General features: G+C 34.4%; 1 pseudogene; it reads left to right on the forward strand.

Annotated features, from left to right (window-relative positions):
- Positions 1–763: 763 nt before the first annotated feature.
- LOC141540719 (josephin-1-like) overlaps positions 764–23,164 on the forward strand; it is a 105,284-nt pseudogene continuing 82,883 nt past the window's right edge.

Consider the following 23,164-nt stretch of genomic DNA (forward strand, 5'->3'; position numbering starts at 1 on the left):
GGCATTCATTATCATCTTGCTTAGGCATAGGAGAGAAGCACCTACTGCTAAGAGATGGGCCTATCTGTGTTTCAATTGTAAATTTCCTGACCTTTTCTGGTTCTGATTTGAGACTTTGTTTAATGAGATTATATATAGTAAAATGATTTTTTTTTGCATTTCTCCTAGGCATTGCTTATCATAAGTGGTGAACTGTTCACCAAAAACAATCCATCTATCACAATTGTAACAGCCCTCCTCAGGTAACCACAAAGAAACTTTGTAAGCAATGTCCAGGAATTTCCTAATGTCTCTTAATTGAACTATGCACCCCTGCTTTTTTATACATTTATATATAGTCCTGACATATACTTCCCTGTCTGAAGGGAGCAGGGCACTTATTTCCTGCCCCATTAGGTAATTTAACCACTCTCCACTGCACTCTGCCTGGTCTGGAAACAGCCCAGTTTGGCAGGCTCTTCCTCTGGAGTCCTTGTAGAAGTTGTCTTGACCACATAGCAGTGCCTGACTGCAAAGCGTTTGCTCTGGCATCCTTCTAGCTTCCTGTCACTGTTTGGGCACTAATTGCTGTGGCCGTCTTTTAAGAGCTCATGGCATATGAGCTCTTTGATCTCAGAGGTGAGATGAATGAGGCAGAAGACTCATAGGGTGTGATAAGAGCTCCATTTTATTATGCCATACAGTCTTGTTGATATACATTTTTGCAAGCGTGATTAGTGTGTGAACAGTAGACAAGCCCAATCACCATTCAGAGAAGCAGCTCATGGACTTTGCATATGCATGGTATCTACCAATGGGAGAAGAGCCAATCCAGCAATTCAACAGCTCGCTCACAGATGAGAGGCCCTGTTCAGGCATTCCTGTTTACACAGCCACTGGCTGTGATCCTTGGCTTACACTCATTTCCTCTATCGCAAATCAATGCTTCTTGTTCAACAAGGGCATTTCTGCAACATGGCAAAAAACTTATTGTGCATCAAAGGTCAAGATAGCCTCGGTACTCCCTCTTAGCAGAATCCCATACCCTTGCAATAACTTTATTGAAATGCTAATTGAACTTTTCTTTTTCTTTTTTATACAGACCCATCTTTTCTAAATCTCTTCTTAGAGGATATATTCCTCTTTGCAGTAGATCCAGAAGACTGAGACTAAACATTAAGAACTTCACTGGCTTAATACAGAGTCAATGAGACTCCAGAGGAGCTTCAAGAAAGGTATTTTCTATTCAGCCATCTCTGTAGTTAGTAACTTTGTCCACATTGATATCTATTAGGGAGCACCTTCTCCCAAAAAGATTAAATTCTGCTACCAAAGACAAGGATGTGCTACCCAAGACCTTGGGCCTCCATCTATTAACCTATACTTGTTCCTTTTCTGATTCACTGTGGTGGTGAAGAAGATGAAAGAAAAAAAGAGATGTGATCAAGCCTTCTTGACCATTTTCAAATGAAGCAGAGGCAAACAAAAGGATGATAGTTCTGGGTTTTGTACTTTTTTTTGTACTTTGTTAGCAAAGATAAATAAATTGAGGCATAAAGCCTTTTTTAAAACAAAAATAAGATTTCATGATTGTTTTGTTACTACTATTATTTCCAGTTCTTTATCTGAGGTAAATCATGGACTCTCGACAGACACTAAGGTGAACTCTGCCAATCTCAGAAAGACCTAGAAGTTTGCATTTTACCTCAGAAGAATAGAAGTGGAGAGGGGAGCTCCAGTAGCCATCTCTCTCTGGAAAGCTGCATGCCATGGAGACATGATAAGACTAAATTAGAATTACAAGAATTACCCCAGCCACCCATACCCACCCACATTAGCAGTGCTGGGAGTTGTGTGCTTACTACTCATTCAACAACATTTTCCAAGACAGCAATGCCTTCATTTAGGAAACACAACAAGAGATATTTCAGAGACTGTTTCCAAATACCATGGTAAACATCTCATAAGAAGAACATGCTAGGAAATGGGAACTATGATGGGAGTATCACCATGGCAGCCTTTAAGACCAAAGGCTATAAAGCAGTTTTGTGAGACAAATGAAGGGATATCAGTATCATTGTCCTCTCTTACATCCTGGGTTTCATCATAAATCTCTGCTCTAGCCTCTGCTGGACTTCATTAAAAGTTTCCATTCAAAAGGCAGCAATGAATTTGTATCTAAGATGTGGGAAGCACCTACTACAACCTTAACTCCAAGTTCAAGGTGTCTGAGTTAATAGATTGAGATGAGAGTGAGCTCAGGAAATTTTTGAAACATCAGCTCCAAGAAAAATAACTGTCAACTACTGCTTGTCATACCAGAGTTGGAAGGCAAATATATAATCTATCTCTGCCATTTTTTTCCTTTCTTTTTTTCCTTTTTTTCCCTTCCCCTACAGAAGGTCCTCCCCCTCTCCTGCATCCCCAGAACCATCAATGTGTTGTGACCTCTGTCACCAAAGCGCTCTCTCTCTCCCTCTCTCTCTCTCTCTCTCTCTCTCTCTCTCTCTCTCTCTCTCTCTCTCTCTCTCTCTCTCTCTCTCTCTCTCTTTCTTTTTCTCTCTCTCTCATATCTTTCCAGACTTGACAGTGCAGTAGGTCAGGTACGGTGAGAGCCATTTGTTTTTGTAGAAGAAAGAAAGTGAGATTGTGGTCCAAGTTTTAAAGCAAACTCAAGTGGGTTTACTTTAAAGCAGAAAGAATTCTCTTGACTCTCACAGTCCTTGTAGAGGTCACACAAGGGACATAATATAATCTTTGCTGATATTAACCCCTGATTTGTAGATGATACCTCTACTTTCATTTTTTCTGTCAAACTCAAGGACCTCAAAATACTCATAAAACCCAGGTGACTAGCTTGGAAGGACAAAAAGTTAGGGACCTCTCAGAAAATTATCTCCATAACTCTACTTAGCAAAGCATACTGAATGACTCTACACCTCAACCCCACCTTAATTGAGAATATGTATCTAAAGGAAAGATGATTAGGAAAAAAGGAAAAGAAACTACATGTTCTAAAAATGTTTATAGCAGCTCTTTTTGGGGACAAAGAACTGGAAATTGCAAGGATTCCCATCAATTGGGGAATGCCTAAAGAAGTTGTTGTATATGATTATAATGGAATATTACTGTGCTGTAAGAAATGATGATTTCAATGATTAAAGAAAAATATGAGAAGATTTGCATGAAATAATGAAGAGTGAAATGAACAGAGTCAAGAGAACATTATATACAGTAACAACAATATTGTATATTTATGGAATGATTTGTGTCTAATGGAAGCCATGGGGAGAGGAAGAGAGAGGGGAAAAAAGGAAACAAAATAAATTTACATGATAAGTCTATTATATTTTAAAAGAAAAAAAGAAATTTATGATATAGAAGGAAGAACAAAGCATGAATATAGATAGCATAATATATGAGAGGGTGCAGGAGCATAAACAGTTTTAATTAATTCTGCAATTATACTTTTTGGATTCACATAGAAACGAGTGACTGAAACTATAACTTCCTAAATCAATTAAAAGCTAAAAAAACAAAAGCAAAAGATAATTGTTGGTGTCAATTAGTCATAACAATTGATTGATTTGTTTTTTTTAACTTTTCATATTTGAAAATAAATAGACATGAAATAAATGAATGAAAAAAAGAGGCCATCCTAATGATTTACCTTTAAAAAAAATTAAATAGTATTTTATTTTTCCAAATACTTGCAAAGTTAGTTTTCAGCATTCACCTTTGTAAAATTTTGTTTCAAATTTTTCTACCTCTCTTCCCTCTTTACCCTCCCCAAGATAGCAAGCAATTTGATATAGCTTAAACATGTGCAGTTTTTCTAAATATATTTCCATATTTCTCATTCTGGATAAGAAAAATCAGATCAAAAAGAAAAAAAAAAGAGAAAGAAAAAAAAAAGCAAGCAAACAGAAACACAATAAAGGTGAAAATACTGTGCTTTGATCTATTTTCAGTCTCCAGAGTTCTCTCTGTATGTAGTTAGCACTTTCCATCAAAAGTCTATTGGAATTGTTTTGCATCACTTCCTTGTAGAAAAGAGCCTAGTCTATCGTGGTTGATCATCACATTGTCTTGTTTCTGTCTACATTGTCTTCTTGGTTCTGCTTACTTTACTTAGCATCAACTTACATAATCTTTCTATTTTCTGATTTCTGAAATCAGCCTGCTCATCAATTCTTTTATTTGTTTATTTTTGTTGTTTTATGAATTATTTTGGGAGGGAAAACTCATTTAAAAAAAGGAAAAGCCATGGAAGATTAAAAAAAAAAACAGAAAAAAATAAGTGAATATAGCATGTATTGATTTACCTTAAATCTCTATTGCCCCCTCCTGAACATGATAGAATTCTACCAATGTTCAATTTAAAGAAATTTTCTTTTTGAGCAATTTTCTTCTCAAAGAAATTTGGAACTATGACCAAGGAGCTATAAAACTCTTGATTCGTTTTGATCCTATAGTGTTTCTACTGGGTCTGTATCCCAAAGAGATCATAAATGAGGGAAAAAATCCATGTGCAAAAATGTTTGTAGCAATCCTTTTTGTGCAGATGACATTTTCTACCCTAAGTCTATTGGGATTGCCTTGGATCACTGAACTATTGAGAAAAACCAAGTCTTTCATAGTTGATTATAGCACATTCTTGCTGTTATTGTGTACAATGCAGTTCTGTTTGTTTTGCTCAACATCAGTTTGTGCAAATCTTTCCAGACCTTTCTAAAATCAGCTTGTTCATCATTTTTTAAGGAACAATGATATTCCATTATCTTCTTATACTACAACTTGTTCAGCCATTCCTTTCCAATTTTTTACTACCACAAAAAAAAAAAAAAAAAAAAAAAAAAAAAAAAAAAGCTGCTACAAACATTTTTGCACATGTAAGTTCTTTCCCCTCTTTTATGATCTCTTTGGGACATAGACCCAGTAGAAACATTACTGGATCAAAAGGAATGAAGAGTTTTGTAGTCCTTTGACCATAGTTCCAAATTGATCTGAATGTTTTTCAAAAAGAAAATTTCTTTAAATTGGACATCGGTAGAATTCTATCATGCTCATGAAGGGCAAGGGTAGAGAAACTAAACATATACTAAGGGAAGGTATGACTTGGCCTTAGGTGACTTGTATTATGAAGTCCCCACCATTTTACTACATTGTGTCAAAACTTTAGGGGAAAAAGATTGTAGTAGAAAGGGAAGTGTACTCTGCAACTTTAATCCTAAATATCTCCACAGAATGAGTTGAAAAACTTTCTGTTTTAGAGGAACTCTAGTCTTTGAGGATTGGAAGTAGAAGCAGTTCCCAGAGCTATGGCCCTTAAATATGGCAGCATGCGCTCTGTGGGAATGGTTTTTGACTAGTTAGCTCAGAAATGACCTTTATCCACCAACAGAGCCTTTTTCAGGTGGCCACTTTTTTTCCTAATTCTGGAAGATTAAAGAGTAGAAGACAATGATAATTTGACTCCCTCAATATTGGCCATCTGAACAGTTGGCTACCTTAGAAATAAAGGTATAGGAGTACCCTATTTGGCTATTACTCATGATGATAATGACAGAATAAAGTCAAAAAGGTATTTTGCAAAATGGGAAACTTTCTCTCCAAAAGCAAAACAAGACCATAAGACAAGCCTGAGCAAGCCAACAATCCAATGGGTCTTTTTTTTTTTTTTTTTTTTTTTTTTTTAATGATAAATATAGTGACCAGAAAGCAGTTGCTGCTTTATACCCTTCCAGAGTCTAGATGCAATGTCTCCTGCACTGTTTTCCATACTAAATCTGCTATTTGAGCCCTTGGGGAATTGTTTAACCTTGCACAATTAACATTCCAATCACCACCAATAACCAGAAGATCCAGCCAACTTTGGTGGGCTTAAAGAAGCCCTGTTCATGACAGCAAGTCATTTCACTGGAAGACCTATGCAAATGGAATAGGAGACCGCACAAACCTTGGAATTCACTTACCAAAAGAATATGCAAATACACTTAATAAACACTTCAGACTTAGTTTCTCTGTCCCTATCCAACTCTGATGGTCAGAAATAATGACCCATGCTGATGCCTAAAGGAAAAGGATCCTCCAGCCCTATTGCCCATTGGCAAGCAACTCTAGTCTAATTTTTTTTTTGCTTCCCTTCTTGCAGTCTTGTACTAGTGCCCTGGGGCAGGAAAGACACTAGAATGAATTATTAGACATATGACAAAGTGAAAGAAAAAAATACTTAAGTGTCTACTGAATGATAGGAACTATGATAAATGTTGAAGATATAAATACCAAAAGCAAAATCAGCTCTGATTGCAATGTTTCCTTTCTAAAAGGAGAAAGAAACATCTGTAAGGGAGTGGTGGACAGGGAGAGCTATTTTGATTGGGGAAGTCATGAGGATAGTAATTAAATTCATAAAGGAATTGATTTAAATATTCTTTCCAAGAATGATAATGTGATATGCTTTGTGCCCACAAATACACATGGTGGAAATTGAGAAAGTCGGGAGAAGATATATACATGGAATGAAAGTGAGCAGTCCAATGGCAGACAAACTCTCACAAATCAGGTACACGAGGCCCCTGGAAAGAGATTGGAATGCCAGATTGGAGGCCAAGAGGGGAACAACATAGAAAGTCATTAAAGTTCCTGGAGAGAAGTGTAGTAGGTCTGGATTGAATATGATATGATAAACTTTCACCCAACAGCAATATAGCAAAGCATGAAGATAGCTGTGGGGCAATATAGATCACATATGGAAAATTTAACGTGTTCAGTGACCTGAAATATCTCTCTAAAAACCCATAGTTTTAACTCCATTATTTTTTTGGTCATGTTCTAGGGCTGTGAAGGGAATAGGAAGTCTCTGGAGAATTAAAACTTCGGGTCAAATGGAAGTACACAAACTGGTTATAAGACTATTGTTTGTTAATTAGAAAAAATTGAATTTTAAAAAAAGGGGTGTCAAAATATTATCCAAGAGATGTATAATGAGAACAGAAGACAGGATTGTAATGTACAAAGGATGAAGGATAACAAATAAAGAATCTATGCTATTCCAGTGGTTTATGATCATTTCATATGATCCCCAGAAGAAAGTCAATATTATGTTGGATGTATACCCATTGATGAAGGATTTATGAGAGGATAAAGACATAAAGGAGCATGTTAGATTCTTCCAAAGCTTATGTTCTCTTGGCACAGACTTCAAGATCCTTGGAATACATGTGATTCACAATGGAGTTTCTGTACACACTGACTCTCAGGAGCATGAGGATTTCTTTTCTCTTCTTCATTACTCATTTTTCACGGGAAGGACAACATGGAAAAGAATGGAGGCAATTGCCAGTAATTGCCTGGAATAATGGTAAAGGATAAGGCTGACTACTGGGACTATGAAAGGAGACAAGGCTGTAATCACAACAGATTATTTTGTCCCAAGTCTTTTCATTCTCTAAGAAAATAAACTTTCCCACAATTCAAATCCTCAATGGGATCAAGAAAATTTCTCATTGCAAACAGAATGAGTGAAAACTCAGAAAAGAATTTCATTATGTCACATTATAACTACATAAAAACTGACCATGTGGTCTCAGATACTATTTCCATTGCTCTCAATTCCCTAAATAACCATGTGTTATACTCAAAATTCAAATCAGACTAATTCAGGTCTCTAGAACCACTCTTAAAATTAAGACCCTCAATCTATTGAATTCCACAAATTCTCAGTTATTCAAAATACATTCCCCGGTATGCAGGTGTTTTTTTTTTCAAAAGCAACATCCCATAATAAAATACATCATCATATTTCTGTGTTTGAAAACTGTTTATGCATTCAACTTTTTAAAGGCAGAATACTGCTCTGATGTATATTAAGTGGGAGTAAAATTAGCTCTTGTTCCCCAAATACCACAAAGTCTAAACAAATAATGAGCAATTCTCCCTTTCCACCCAAAAAAGGGAAACTCACTCACTCATAAACTAATAGGGAAGAAATTTTCTTTCTACATCCCCTCCCAGAGACTTCCTGCAAAATGACCTTAGTTCTATAGCTATGTGGCAAATATCTCCAGTGTACTAATTATATTAACTATGGAAAAATGAATTTGTCAGGCATTTCTTTGAATGAGAATTATAATATTGGATTATAAAACCATCTTCTCAAAGGAGGCCAATTTAGCATTTAGGCTACATAAGTGGGTTATTTAAGCATACTCATATTGCTTCATCATCCTGCTCTCCTCAAAGGCTTACAATCACTTCTGTTGCATCACCATTATATATTTCTCCCCATTCTTGTATACTCAATAATTATTGGAAATTAATACTAATGACTAAAATTGAAAATAAAGTCTGAGTGCACATGAGCAAAACATAGTGAACCCTATATGAAAACATATCAAAGAAGAAATGACAAAATTCATCCCTTCACACAAATTGAGCCCACTATGCTATGAGCACAAAATCAGGTACTAACAAGCAGCAAACATAATAGGATAAAGGCTCTCAACCAATTCTATCTTTCCTAGAAGCTGTTTCACCATGGAGATTGCATTGTTAAATATCCAAAAAGGTATAACTGGAAAAAAAAAAGTAGAAAGAAATATACTTTCTTAAGAGAAAAAAAATTCAAGCATTCAAATTCTGATAAATTTCATTAGTTTCTGGTCATGGGTGGATTCAATTCATTAGATATAATATAACATAATAATAATAAAAGAGGAAGATTAATAGTAACAATGACAAAGATATAGTACTTTAAGGTTTGCAAAGGCTTTACAAATATTATCTCATTTGATTTTTACATCAACTCTGGGAGTTTTTCTTATTCAGTCATTCAGTTGTGTCCTAGTCTTTGTGATCTGATAAACCACTGTCCATTAGTTTGTTTTTTTTTTGTTTGTTTGTTTTTAATGTAGTTTGCTACTTCCTTCTTCAATGGATTAAGGCAAACAGAGATTAAGTGACTTTTTGGAAGTCACAAAGCTAATAAATGTCAGGTAGAATTTGAACTTTATTTTATGCTTTTTAAAACATTACTCTGAGAAGGTGCCCATTACACACACATACACATTGATCAGGAATCCTTGATCTAGAACTTTTTATGAGGGTGAAATAACTAGCCAAATTTTAGCAACTAGAGCTGAAAGAGATCTTTGAAAGTTATCTATAGAAACATTCCAAATAAGATCAGGGATGAAGCAAGGATGCTTATTATTGCCACTATTATTCAACATTGGGCTAGAAATGTTAGCTTTAGCAATAAGAGAAGAAAAAAATTGAAGAAATTAGAGAAGGCAATGAAAAAAACAAAACTATCACTCGTTGCAGATGATATGATAGTATAATTAGAAAATCCTAAAGAATCAATTAAAAAGCTATTTTAGCAAAGTTGTAGGATACAAAATAAACCCACATAAGTCACTGCTATTTATGTATCTTACCAGCAAAGCCCAGCAACAAGAGCTAGAAAAAGAAATCCTATTTAAGGTAATTGTGGACAATATACAATGCTTGGTAATTTTTCTACCCAGATAAACCCAGGAACTATATGAACAGAATTATAAAACACTTTTCACACAAATATAGTCAGGTCTAAACCATTGGGAAAATATCAGTTGCTCATGGGTAAGCTGAGCTAATATAAAAAATTGTCAATTCTACCTAAATTAATCTATTTATTCAGTACCATACCAAACTGCCAGAAATTACTTTATCAAGCTAGAAAAAAACAAAATAACAAAATTCATCTGAAAGAAAAATAGGTCAAAAATATCAAGAGAATTTATGAGAAAAATATACAAAGGAAAGTAACCTAGTCAAACCAGATCTAAAACTATATTTATAAAGCACTAATCATCAAAACCATTTGGTACTGGTTAAGAAACAGAGTAATAGATCAGTGGAATAGGTTTGGTACACAAAATACAATACTCAATGACGATAGTAATCTACTGTTGGATAAACACAAAGACTCCAGCTTCTGGGACAAAAATTCACTATTTCACCAAAATTTCTGGGAAAAACAGAAAACAGTATGACAGAAACTGGGCATAGACCAACATTTCACATCCTATACCACGATAAGGTCAAAATGGGTTCATGATTTAGATATAAAGGGTAATACTAAAAGCAAGTTAAGAAAGCAAGGTATAGACTGTTTGTCATATCTTTAAAGAAGAAAGGAATTTATGGCTAAAAAAAACTAAAGAATATTATGAAATGCAAATAATTTTGATTATATTAAATGTAAAAGGTTTTACACAAACAAAACCAGTACAGCCAAGGGAAGCAGAAAGCAGGGGGAAATTTTTACAACCATTGTTTCTAAAATATATTTCTAAAATATATAGAGAAGGAAGTAAATTTATAAGAATACAAGTCACTCCTCATTTGGTTAAAGGATATGAACAATTTTCAGATGAAATTAAAACCATTTCTAGTTACATGATTAAAGAAATACAAATTAGGACAACTCTGAGGTTATCATTTCATACCTCTCAGATCGGCTAAAGTGACAAGACAAGACAATGATAAATATTGAAGGGGATGTGGAAAAACTGAAACACTTTGTCACTATTCTATCAGTTGAGCCTCACAAGAATACTGGGAGTTGGTGCTAGGATTCTTTTCATTTTGCAACTAAGGCAGGCCTTGGATCGATCAAAGCTTAACCTCATACGGGGTCTCTTAACCAAATATAGGAGTCACAAAGTTATGATTATCAGTATGTACTTGATTTGTATGCTGATTTTATATAGCTTTAAACACGAGATCATGTCAATTTTCTCAAGCAAAAAGAAGTCATTAATGGAAACAGTTCAAGCAGCCTTGGGAGAGATAATGCCCACAGTCATGCAGTTTCATGAGTGTCTAAAACTCAAGTCAGTCTAACTCACAGTTTAGTACTCTATATACTGTGCTATGTTATGCCTCAGGAAAAAAAAAAAAAAAAGCAGGTCAGAGAAGTCTATCCTTCCCATTTCTCTTCCTTCTCTTTCTCATTCTCCTCCCCTCTTTCTACTTTCTTTCTCTTCTCTTTTGACATCTTCACCTCTTTTTTCTTCTCTTTCCTCTAGTTCTTCTGCAACACCATCCATTCAGATTCCTCATTTCAGAATCCCTCCTTCAGGCTGGGACATATTTGTATATATGTGTATATATTCATTTACAAATGTGTGTATCACTTACACCCATACATATGTGCATGCATATATGTATGAGAAAATCCCTTCAGATAAGTAGGCCTGCTCCCAGGGTCACCTTTGCTTCTAAGTCTCCATTTGAGGGACTGAGGAAGTTTCAATGAGATATATTTTCAGGTCTTATTTTGTGCTTATCTGTTGTTACTTTGGGCTAAACCTTTACCCCAGAGGAGGAGGAGAGCCAGACAATGGTGGTCTGGGGCCATTCTTCAGGAGCTTGTATGTCTTCATCTATCCAAGTCAGCAAAACTGTGATATTTTTCTGTCATCTTGGGAGCAGAGAGTGTATGGGTTCTCATAGGCTTCCTGATGTATGTGTCCTTCTTTTGAAAGCTTTGTCCTTCCTCAGGAAGGGAGTGAGGAAGGGAAATTAATGGTCCCTCTGACTTTAACAACCATATGTCAAGAATCAGTGACATTCAAAGATGTAGCCATGGATTTTACTTAGGAAGAGTGAAGGTAATTGTACTCTGCTCAGGACTCGTGCAGGAATGTGATGCTGGAGAACTATGAGAACCTGGTCTTCTTGGGTCAAAGGTTTCCTATTAAAGTACCAAAAGGGAGGGGAGAGAAAGAGAGAGAGACAGAGAGAGAAACGGAGACAGACAGAGAGAAAAAGAGACAGAGAAAGAGAGGGAGAGAAGAAAGGAGGGAGGGACAGGAAGAAGGAGAAGGACAGGGACAAGGAAAGAAGAGAGAGAGAGAAAGAGAGAGAGTGAGAGATATGAAAGATTCTCATCTTCCTATGAAGGATTAAATCTTTGAGGACAAATTCATGTGAATCACCTTTATCTTGGGGCTTCCAGTTCCCAAACCAAAGCTGATCTCCCATTTGAAGAGAGAAAATAGTATAGAGGTTGGAAAAAAAAATTTCATAAGATACCTACCCAGACTTTGCCTGATATGTCAAATGTCACAAATATTCCCAAATGTCACAAAAGAATATGAGAAACAAAACCAACAAAAACAATGACCACTTCTAACAGAATATGCAATATTCAGAGTATTTCTTTACTTTTCTAATAAGAGAATTAAGGCATTTTTCTGCTGATGTTACATGCTACCAATCATGGAACACCATAATCTTTGGAAAAACATGGTAGAAAATGTAGAAACTAAATAACTATTGAAACCTATTAACAAAGAGACTGGATATGGAACACTGGAGTTGCCTTCAATATAAGATATTTCTGTAGAAAAATATTCTGAAGAAGGACTCAAAAAAATTGGTTGTTGAGTTTCCAAGCTAGGAGGAAACTGGAAATGTGACTTCACAGTAAAGCAACAGAAGGATAATGAAAAAAGGCACTTTCATCAAGTAAAAGTCACCCACATAATACTTTTGGAATAAACCAATCTAGGGTTAAACCTTGTTAGTATTGTTCTTTGTTCTCAAAGAGGACCATGATATTGGGAAGATGATGTCATGGCATGCAAGTGAATTGGATTTAAGGGAGAAAGGACTAAGCAAGATCACCTGCCTCACTTTCCCCTCCAGAGTTATCTGGATCCAATGGCCAGATATAGACCAGGATGATCACAGATGGCCCTGCATGCAGTCAGAAACCTTGGCATTTTTAGGGAAAGATCTTTGTCAGGTCTCAGTTTGACTAAGGCCACATCTATTCAGTGTTAAAGGCTAGATAGCAATTGAGGCAAATCTTGGCAGCTTTCAACTAGTCAAAATTAAATAAGCAAATAAATCTGAGAGGGGAATACCCTTGAGTTCTGGTCAAAACAAAAATGATTGCCATTAAAATGTTTGTAGTAGCCCTATTCATAGTGGCTAGAAACTGCAAATTGAAGGGATGCCCACCAATTGGAGAATGGCTGAATAAATTGTGGTATATGAATGTTACAAAATATTATTGTTCTATAAGAAATGACCAGCGGGATGAATACAGAGAGGCTTGGAGAGACATACATGAACTGATGCTGAGTGAAATGAGCAGAATCAGGAGATCATTATACACTTCAAGAACAATATTACATGATGATCAATTCTTATGGACATGGCTCTCTTCAACAATGAGAGGATCCAAATCAGTTCCAATTGATCTGTAATGAACAGAACCAGTTACACCCAGAGAAAGAACACTGGGAAATGAATATGGACCACAACATAACGTTTCTACTCTTTCTGTTATTGTTCGCTTGCATTTTTGTTTTTTTCTTCTTGGGTTATTTTTATCTTCTTTCTAAATCTGATCTTTCTTGTACAACAAGATAACTGTATAAATATGCATATATATGTATATATATATATATATTGTATTTAACATATTTAACATGTATGGGACTGTCTGCCATCTAGAGGAAGGGGTGGAGGGAAGGAGGGGAAAAGTTGAAACAGAAATTTTTGCAAGGGTCAATGTTGAAAAATTATCCATGCATATGTAGAAGATTGCTATTGTACAACACAGAATTCATACAGAAGGAGTCTGAATAAATTTGATGAACTTGGAGAAAATTTTAAACAATATTCATACCTAATTAAGCATAACAGAATCTTTTTTGAGAAAATATGCAAATATAGTCAGTATAGGAAGTCATTCTGTTATCATTCAGATCTTAACAGACATTATGGAAATATATTGAGAAAAACATCTAAATTTAATGAATGTTATAAATTCTTTAGAAATAACTCATCCTTTAAATTTTTTAATAAAATTCCTGCTACAGAATACTTCTTTCCATGCAATGAATGTGGGAAGATCTTCAGTCAGAGAGGAAACCTTATTAAGCATAAAAGAATTCATACTGGAGGACCACCTTTTGAATCTAATAAATATAGGAAAATCTCTTAGCAACAACTAGTGTCTTTGAATGTCATGAATGTGGGAAATGTAGCTAGAATGAATACCTTTTTATCATAAAAGAATTCATACAGGAAACTCTATGAGTGTGATAAATGTAGGCAATCCTACATTCAATATATATTTGATTTGTATGCTGATTTTATATAGCTATATATACAAGATCATGTAAATTTTCTCAAGTAAAAAGGAGTCATTAATGGAAACACTGAAAGAAACCTTGGGAGAAATCATGTTCACAAGTCATGCAGAGTAGACACCTTACTAACCATAAGAGGAGTCATACTGAAGAGAAGTCATCTGAATGTAATAAATGTGGGAAATCTTTCAGTCAAAGTGGACATCTTATAAGACATAAGAGAATTTATATAGGAGAGAAACGTACAGAACGTGACAAATGTTGGAAATCCTTTATCTGGATCAAATAACTTACTGCTATAGAGAAACCTTTTCAATTTCATGAATGTAGGAAAAATGCTATATTTCTCACTTTACATAAAAGAATTCATATGTGGAGAAAAAACCCTTCTAAACGTAATTCATGTAAGAACTCTTTCAGCCAAAGGGGAACCTTACTGAGAAAATTCATACTACAGTCAAGCCTTCTGAATGTAGTGAGTATGGGAATGTTTCTGATGGAAAATATTACATTGGTTTACATCAAAGATTTCATCCATTAGAGAAAATTGTTGACTGTTTTTAATATGGAAAATTAATTCCTTGATAGTTACATCTTATTTGATATGAATGGCTGAATAGGTGAGTAAATGAGTAAAAAAGCATTTAAGCACTAACTATGTGTAGAGTAAAGTGTATAGGGTTTTCAGAAAGAACTATCACCTTTGGTGTGATGGCTAGCTCAATCCTTTTTTGCAGCTGCTCATCCACCTTTGGTGTCCTTCTTCATCTAACTCTCACTTGTTCCAAGAAGCTGGAGCATACATTGTAGCCATATCCTAGCAAACCATCTCAGCAGACAAAGTAAACCAGGTTGAACGCAACCAACAGGCCTCAAAACCATCAATGAATTAAGGTAGTATTTGCCCCAAGCATGGGAAGATTTTTCAACAACCATAAAGGCAGATGAAGCAGATTCTGTATCATGCTTAGAACTTGGTCAGGCATCAAAGACATCATGGTCAGTCACTACATCCTGGGCCATCAACTATCATCTTGACTTTTGTCTTGCCATTTGACTTTGATAACTCAGGAATTTAGAGAGAGGTTTAAAATTTTATGGAACTCTGCCCCACTTAAATCCAATTAGTGAGTAAATCAAGACATTACCCTGATGTCATTGATTCTCTTCAAAAACAAAGAACAAGCAATAATGTGTAAAGCACTATTTTAGAGGGGAAGGTGTAATAATTAGAAAACAGATAATCCATGCTCTCATGGAACCCATATTCTAACAGGAAGATGAGAAATATATACAGGAAGTTTCAGGTACAGATCAGATGTTCTTTAGATGAAGTAAAATGTAGAGGTTAATATGGTCCTTTACTATTACTTTCACTGATTAAAACCAAATCTTTTTCTGATAGTGAACTATTTGACAGCATCCCCAATGTCTGAGAGTAGAAAAAAGATCTTAGAATTCAACCCATATCCTACTAACAATTCCCTTTATTCAACAGTAATAATAACTGTATACAATTAACTCATATTTTATTGAGTATATTTTCTGCCTAGAAACACTAGGAAAAGTAATCTAAGCACCAGCATAAATCAATAAGAATCATTCATGATATAAAAAAAAAAACAAGAATACCAACTTTCATTTGACTTTTCAAATTCTAACAAGTATAATAATAATACAGGTTGAGCATAGGTTAAAAGGATTAACTTGAAAATAGAGAAAACATGACTCTTTGCAGATAGCATTATAATATGTGTAAAAAAATTCAATTGTTTCAACCAAATATCAATGAAGATAATAAATGGGTTCATCTGTATTTCAGTTTAGCAGATAAACTTATAGCATTCTTAAATCTCACCTGTTAGTAGAAGAGATAAAGTATATGTGTGTGGTATGCATGTGCATAATATGTGTACATAAAACACTATGAGGCAGCTAGATGGTACAATGGATAGAACACTGGTCCTGTAGTTAAGAAGACCTGAATTCAAATCTGACCTCAGACACTTACTATCTATGTGGTCCTAGGCAAGTCATTTAATTTTGCCTTAAAGTCACAAACAAAGGCAACAGCAAACCATTCAAATCAAGAAACTATGAAGAGTATGTTCCATAGGATCAGGAAGAATCATATGCAACTCAACAACTCAACAACAAATACATAACATTTGTGATAAATAAAATTCATTAAATATTTGGGAATTAAGCTATCTAGAAATATACATGACCCATTTTAGAACAAATGTAAAACTATAGTGACTAAAATAAGCAATTGGAAGGCTACTGCAATGAGTTCCAGAAAATAACTTTCTACAGAAAGAAAAAAATTGAAATGAGGTACTTGTTTTAATTTGGAGGATGAAAGAATTTTTTATTCATTCTCTACAAATAGAATAAGAATAAGAAAGACTAGGAAGATTGACAAATATAATCAGCAAAAAATTGACATCTGCAATGTACAAGAAAAAAAATTGATAAGCAAAGAATGAATCATTTTTTAAAAGGGAAAACAGATTGTTAACAATCACTTCAAAGAGTTCAAAATGAAATTGATACTACTTTTCCATCACCAACTTGACAATTAAAAAAAAAATTTAAATAATGTTACCCAATCCTGACAGGATTGTGGAAAAACAGGCATATAAGAGATCATTTTACTTGAAGGGAAATCTGATAGCATGCATTAAAACTGATTTTAAATGTTTTCTGTTTGACCCAGTAATTTCATTGCTAGAAACATACCTGACAGTGATGTCACAAATTTTTAAATTTATAACTATTTAAAGATTTTCATAGCAATATTGTTTATAACTTTCCAAAAATGGAAATAATGTAAATTTTCAACAATGGAGTGATAGTTAAATAAATTGCACACTTACTGTAATTCAATCATTCAATTAAGACTGACTAGGTATTAGAAGTAAAATGAAAACTGTAAGGCAAAGTAAAACAAAACAAAACAAAACAAAACAAACAAACAAACAAAAAAACACTGTCACAACAGATTACACTGTAAGTTCAATAATACAAGAAGAAAAGTAAATGTGAAAGAACAAAAAAAAATATTTTGGCCATGATAAAAAGACCATTTGGTACATCAAAAAGACTTTAAATGTGCATAATTATAAAGCAATTTTCATTGCATTGTCTTTTAATGTTAAATTTACAATAATTCACTTAAGAATAAAGATTTTTTTAAAAGAAGTGACATGTATCTAAACTTTGAGAAAATCATTTTGGCTCAGTTTTCTCAGTGAAATTAGAACATTGAACTGGATGACTTCTAAGTTATTTTATAGCCATAATTCTATGGCCATATGTTAAAGGATAGTAAAAACCAATTAACTATTCACAAAATCTAAAATAAATCCATTTGCATTAATATTTATTTAACATTTTGACAAGATGGAAGAAGCTGAAATTATGCATTACATCAACTTCATTTGGTCCCAGCTTACAAGATATATTGAACAAGAAGAGGTATCAGAGGATTCAACAGAAAGATTCTTCATATGGCTGATAGATCTTAAAATGTGTGTTCTGTTTTAATGATCTAAACAGAAGAGCAGTAAAACTAGTTTTTTAAAAAGAGTTCTCTTTTGTGGACATTTCCAAAAAATTCCCAAAGAGATTCACCCAAAACATAATTTTTTTTCGTTCCTCTAATTAAATTACAATTTAGTCTCCAAATGTAAAACACGAGATCAGTTTAGATAAAGTTCTGAACCAAATACAACTATTTCAAAAGCCTACCTACTGCTTGTATCCTTTGCAAGGTCTTTTTATTACCAAAGATGAATTATGTAGCCCTACTTTGAAATGCAAAGAAAAATTATAGATTCAGTCACATTATTGATACAATTATTTTCTCACTTAAATTGTTACATTCTTGCTTGGAAGAACCTGTTGTTGCTATTGTTCAGTAAATTTCAGTGGTGCCCAACTCTTCATGACCCCATTTGCATTTTTCTTGGTAAAGATACTAATTCTCCATTTTACAGATGAGGAAAATGAGGCAAACAGGATTAAGTGACCAGATCACAGAACGAGGAAGTGTCTGAGACCAGAATAGAATTCAGGAAGATGAGTCTTCCTGACTTCAGGCCTGGCAATCTAACCATTGTGCCACCTAGCTGGCCAACAAAAGTGTTTAGGACTATGCAAAGAAAAGCATAATTTCTGGCTAGCTTAAAAAGTACCTGGAAATCCATTTGCTCTTGAGATTCACAAATTTTCTGTGTCACAGATTTCCTTTGTATTCTATTGAAGCCACAGCCTCACAATAATGTTTTAAAATAAAGAAAAACAAATCCACAGAATAATAAAGGAAAACAATTTTCCTGAAATACAATTATCAAAATATTTTTTCAAATATTTTTCAAATATTTATGCATTTTAAGAACCCAGCTATTTTTTCATATTATGCATGAGGTCCAATTAGGTTAAGTAACTAGGTAAGCAAAGCATCATATATCAGAGGCAAGATTTGAATCTACATCTTCTGATTTCAGAGCCATAAGTTCCAATGTGTGATGCTAGTTTCCTGCTTCCTGCCTAATTGATCAGTTTGTGGATGACTCAATAAAATAAAGTTTTAATTTTATTTGACTTCTCCTTAAGATTATTATTGCTAATTGAGTGGAATTATCAGATAATGAAAAATCATAAATAAAAACCCTGAACAAATTTTAAGAATTGGCATCTTCATATAGAAGAATTCAGTTAAAAAAATAAAAAGATTAATAATATTTCAAGTAAATTGAAACAGTTTCTCTCCTCCCCTAAGAAAGTGTTCTGTTGTATCAAATCAAACATTTAAGTGCCTAATATGTGCAATGAACTCTGTTTATAGGAACAGGAGATATAATGAATCTATGTGTCTGGCACGCTGCTTAGTTTTGAGAAAATAATATTTTTTTTAAAAAAGCAAAAGTCAACCTTTACAAGATATATGCATGGATAATTTTTCATCATTGACAGTTACAAAACCTTCTGTTCCAGCTTTTCCCCTCCTTTCCCCTACCCCCTCCCTAAGATGGCAAATAGACCAATACATGTTAAATATGTTAAAGTACATGTTATTTTTTTATTAATTTTATAATTATAAAATTTTTGACAGTACATATGCATGAGTAATTTTTTTATAACATTATCACTTATATTCATTATTCCAAATTTTCTCCTCCCTTCCTCCCTCTACTCCCTCCCCTAGATGACAGGCAATCCCATACATTTTACATGTGTTACAGTATAACCTAGATACAATATATGTGTGCAAATCCAATTTTCTTATTGCATAAAGTACATGTTAAATACAATATATGTATACATAGCAAATTAACCTGAGAAGGAAATAAAAAATGCAAGCAGACAAAAACAGAGGTATTGGAAATGCTATGTAGTGGTTCACACTCATTTCCCAGAGTTCTTTCGCTGGTTGTAGCTGGTTCTCTTCATTATTGAACAAATAGAACTGATTTGGTGTAAAGGGCTAGAACTGAGCAGATGCACTTAACCTAGCACTTAAGGCTAATTACCAATTGGACAATTCTCTATTAACATGTTTGGAGGATGGCCCTACTCAACTCTATGCTGGCTGGACCTGTGAGTGTGGCGAGGAGAGATCAGTGGGTGGAGTAGGAGAAGGAGGATCATTCTTGGGTGGTGGAGAGAGAGGAAGCAGGTGTGGAGATTCCTAGATCTAATCCCCTGATGGCAACCCCAAAAGATGAAAAATAAAGACTTTTGCTGATCCTGACTCTGGCTGATTCTAAGATATCCAGGGTCTCAACAATTTGGTTCATCTCATTCTTGAGGAGACCCACATTCATCAGAATTGATGATCATATGGAATTGTTGTTGAAGTATATAATAATCTCCTGGTCCTGCTCATTGCACTCAGCATCAGTTCATATAAGTCTCTCCAGGCCTTTCTGAAATCCTCCTGCTGATCATTTGTTACAGAACAATAATATTCCATAACATTCATATACCACAACTTATTCAACCATTCTCCAATTGATGGGTATCCATTCAATTTCCAGTTTCTAGACACTACAAAAAAGGGCTGCTGCAAACATTTTTGCATATACAAGTCCCTTTCCCTTCTTTAAGATCTCTTTGGAATATAAGCCCAATAGTAATACTGCTGGATCAAAGGATATATGTACAGTTTGATAATTTTTTGAGCACAGTTCCAAATTGCTTGTGGAGCCTACATTTCAATAGGAAGATAAACACATAATGAAGTGGTGGTCTGAAAAGACAGTTTTTATCAAATAAATCACAAGGGAACAATAAAGAAGTCAGTTGGCTATTCCAGAAGCAGTAATAGTATTGATTTAACTAGTTTTCAGAATTAGAGATGGAAGGAGTGAGAAGGGGAGGAGAGGTACATGAGGCATCAGATTGGAAAATGGACAGAATGAAAGTACTGGTTGGGTTCATAGCCAGCTAAATATATACATCTATAGGAGGCCATTAGAACTTCACAAAATAGGAATTCCACAGCTCCTTTAGGATACAGCAACAATATGCTGTCATGAGGAAATAGAGATAGGTTAAAAGCAAAAATGAAAAATAGTTCTTGCCTTCAAGAAACTTCCCTTCCATTATTCTACAACATAGAAACAAATTACAAAATATAGATAATTTGAAGAGACAGAGAACATTAATAACCAAAAAAATCAAGAACTGCTTCTAAGAGGATACCATATTTAAGTTGAACATTGAAAAAGGATGGAAGTAAGAGACAGATATTTGAAGGTTATTTTGTCCTTCATTCCTCTAACAAGTCACTATTGACTTTAGATTAATGCCATAATTATATTATAGTATCCAGACTTGCTGAGCTTTCTGCCAATTCCAATTGTATAAAATTTGGCGATATATTTTATGTGATTGAACATTTTACCTTATTATCAGATTGCTTACTTTTACTTGTAATTGGGGAAAATATTATTTAAAAAAAAATAAAAATCACCTATTTTAGATGCAACTAGAAATGTACTTATATTTGCTACAAGGTAAGCTTAATGAGGTGGCTAAGAACACCAGATGTGGAATCAAGGTAACCCAGATTCTTATCTGGATCTTCTCTACCTGTATGACCATGGGCACATTATAATTTCTTGTAGTCTCAGTTTGCTTCTCTACAACATAGAGAGTACCTGGAGTATTGTTAACAGCTTCATCATGGTGGTGAGCAGAGTTTGTGGTGAGAATGAGCAAACAAGATGAATGGAAGCTGAGAGGAATGATACAAGCATAATACTACCAGGAATGGGTGGTTAATAGGAAAATTCATGGATGCCATTGTTTATCTAAAGTTATCGATTCTTGGCTCTATATTCTATATTAAGTGAAAAGCAGCATAAAAGTAATAAGTAATAATGAAACTGTAGTCCTAGGAAGTCCAGAGTTTACTAATCAGAATTGTATTATCTAATCTTGCTTCTTGGGAATAAAAATTGCTTCATTTTATATATTCCCAGATCCTAAAATAGTGATAGGCAGAGAGTGATTAATAAATACTTATTAATTGATTGATTAATCTTAGTTATCTTTGGAGAAAAATTCTCCATAATGGACATAAAGGCTCTATCAGAAAAAAAGATATACATCAGTCCCCTGTACCCTCAAAATTTTCAGTAGTCTCTAAATAGATCTAAAAGGTTCTGGATCATACCATCTTAGAATCCTCCTAGAGTAGATCAGAATCTCAAAACTGGGGATAAGAAAATACCCCAGTGTCAACGTAATCCTCTAGAGTTCATGGGGCTGAAAACTAAAGTGAACCCAAACAATTGGCAGTGGCTTTATTGATTCTATCCTTGTCCCAACCCAAAACCCTAAAGTAGCCCCATTATACTCTTGGTAATCAATGAATAGCTAAGGATCACAGTAATTGAGCATTACTGTATGAAGTGGTAAGCTTAATACTTAAGAGAGGTCATCTTAAGCCAAAACAGCTGCCATTTTGAGTTAATAGATTTCCCAGCCTTCTGCTACCTCTTACTTCAACTACTAGACTTAGTGTATATAACTATAATCATTATTAGAATTCAACTGAGGTATCTCAGTCTCCCAAAATGCATTAGATAAGTTCCCCATAAACACTTTCTCACTCATCCATCATATCCCCCATGGCTGCAGCACAACACATCACAAAGTCTACTTATGTTAAATAATTTTCATGCCACCATATGCCAAGCCAACCCCATGTTCTACTGCAAATAATAGCCTTGTCAATACTTTTCAATACCCTCAAGTCAATCGCTCTTCCGTTTCTTAAAAAAGCACTCCTCTTCTTTTCCTTTGGTGGTTACAATCAGCAACAGTGTTTCTATTTGGAACAGGAAGATTATGTGATTTGGCCAACAGCCATCAGAAAGAAATGCTCCCTTTGGGAAACCAGCATTTATTTTCTTGTAGTTTTTTATGTATCTCCTCTGTTAGGAGACACTTTTAAATTCTGCTTTGACACTCATTTGTTTCAGGTTTTTTTTTTCTTCTATAACATGTTTTAAACCCATTGCTCCCAAATGCAGTGGCTGATTTATCAGTGCACATCTCTGCAACACTCAGCATAGACCAAGTACAATTTTGTAGTACCATTCAAACACTTTATGTTATTATGGAATGACAAAATTATATTCAACTGCCTATGAAATAAAGGAGAAATTCCCAATTGCCAATGAGGACTCATATGCCACATAAAATATACATTAACAGAATGGATTATCTGTTCAAGTTTTTTCTTCTTTAGACACTACCTTACTTGTAGGAAATGTGCTTTCTTGAACAAAATCCTGTCTCAAAAATCTAAAGGTTTTTTTTTTTTCCTTCCAATTTCTACAGAAGATTCATCTTCTTTCCAAACAAGTGTGTTTGACACGTATTCCATGTTCATAATCTTCTATATCTCTGGAACTTTACATATATTTCAACTGGAGGAAATCCTAAGGAAACCGAATTTTTCATGTGCAAAGTCAGAACCACCACATAGGACAATACTTTATATAGAAGTT

Source organism: Sminthopsis crassicaudata, chromosome 4 (genome assembly GCF_048593235.1).
Source record: "Sminthopsis crassicaudata isolate SCR6 chromosome 4, ASM4859323v1, whole genome shotgun sequence".
Lineage (NCBI taxonomy): Eukaryota > Metazoa > Chordata > Mammalia > Dasyuromorphia > Dasyuridae > Sminthopsis > Sminthopsis crassicaudata.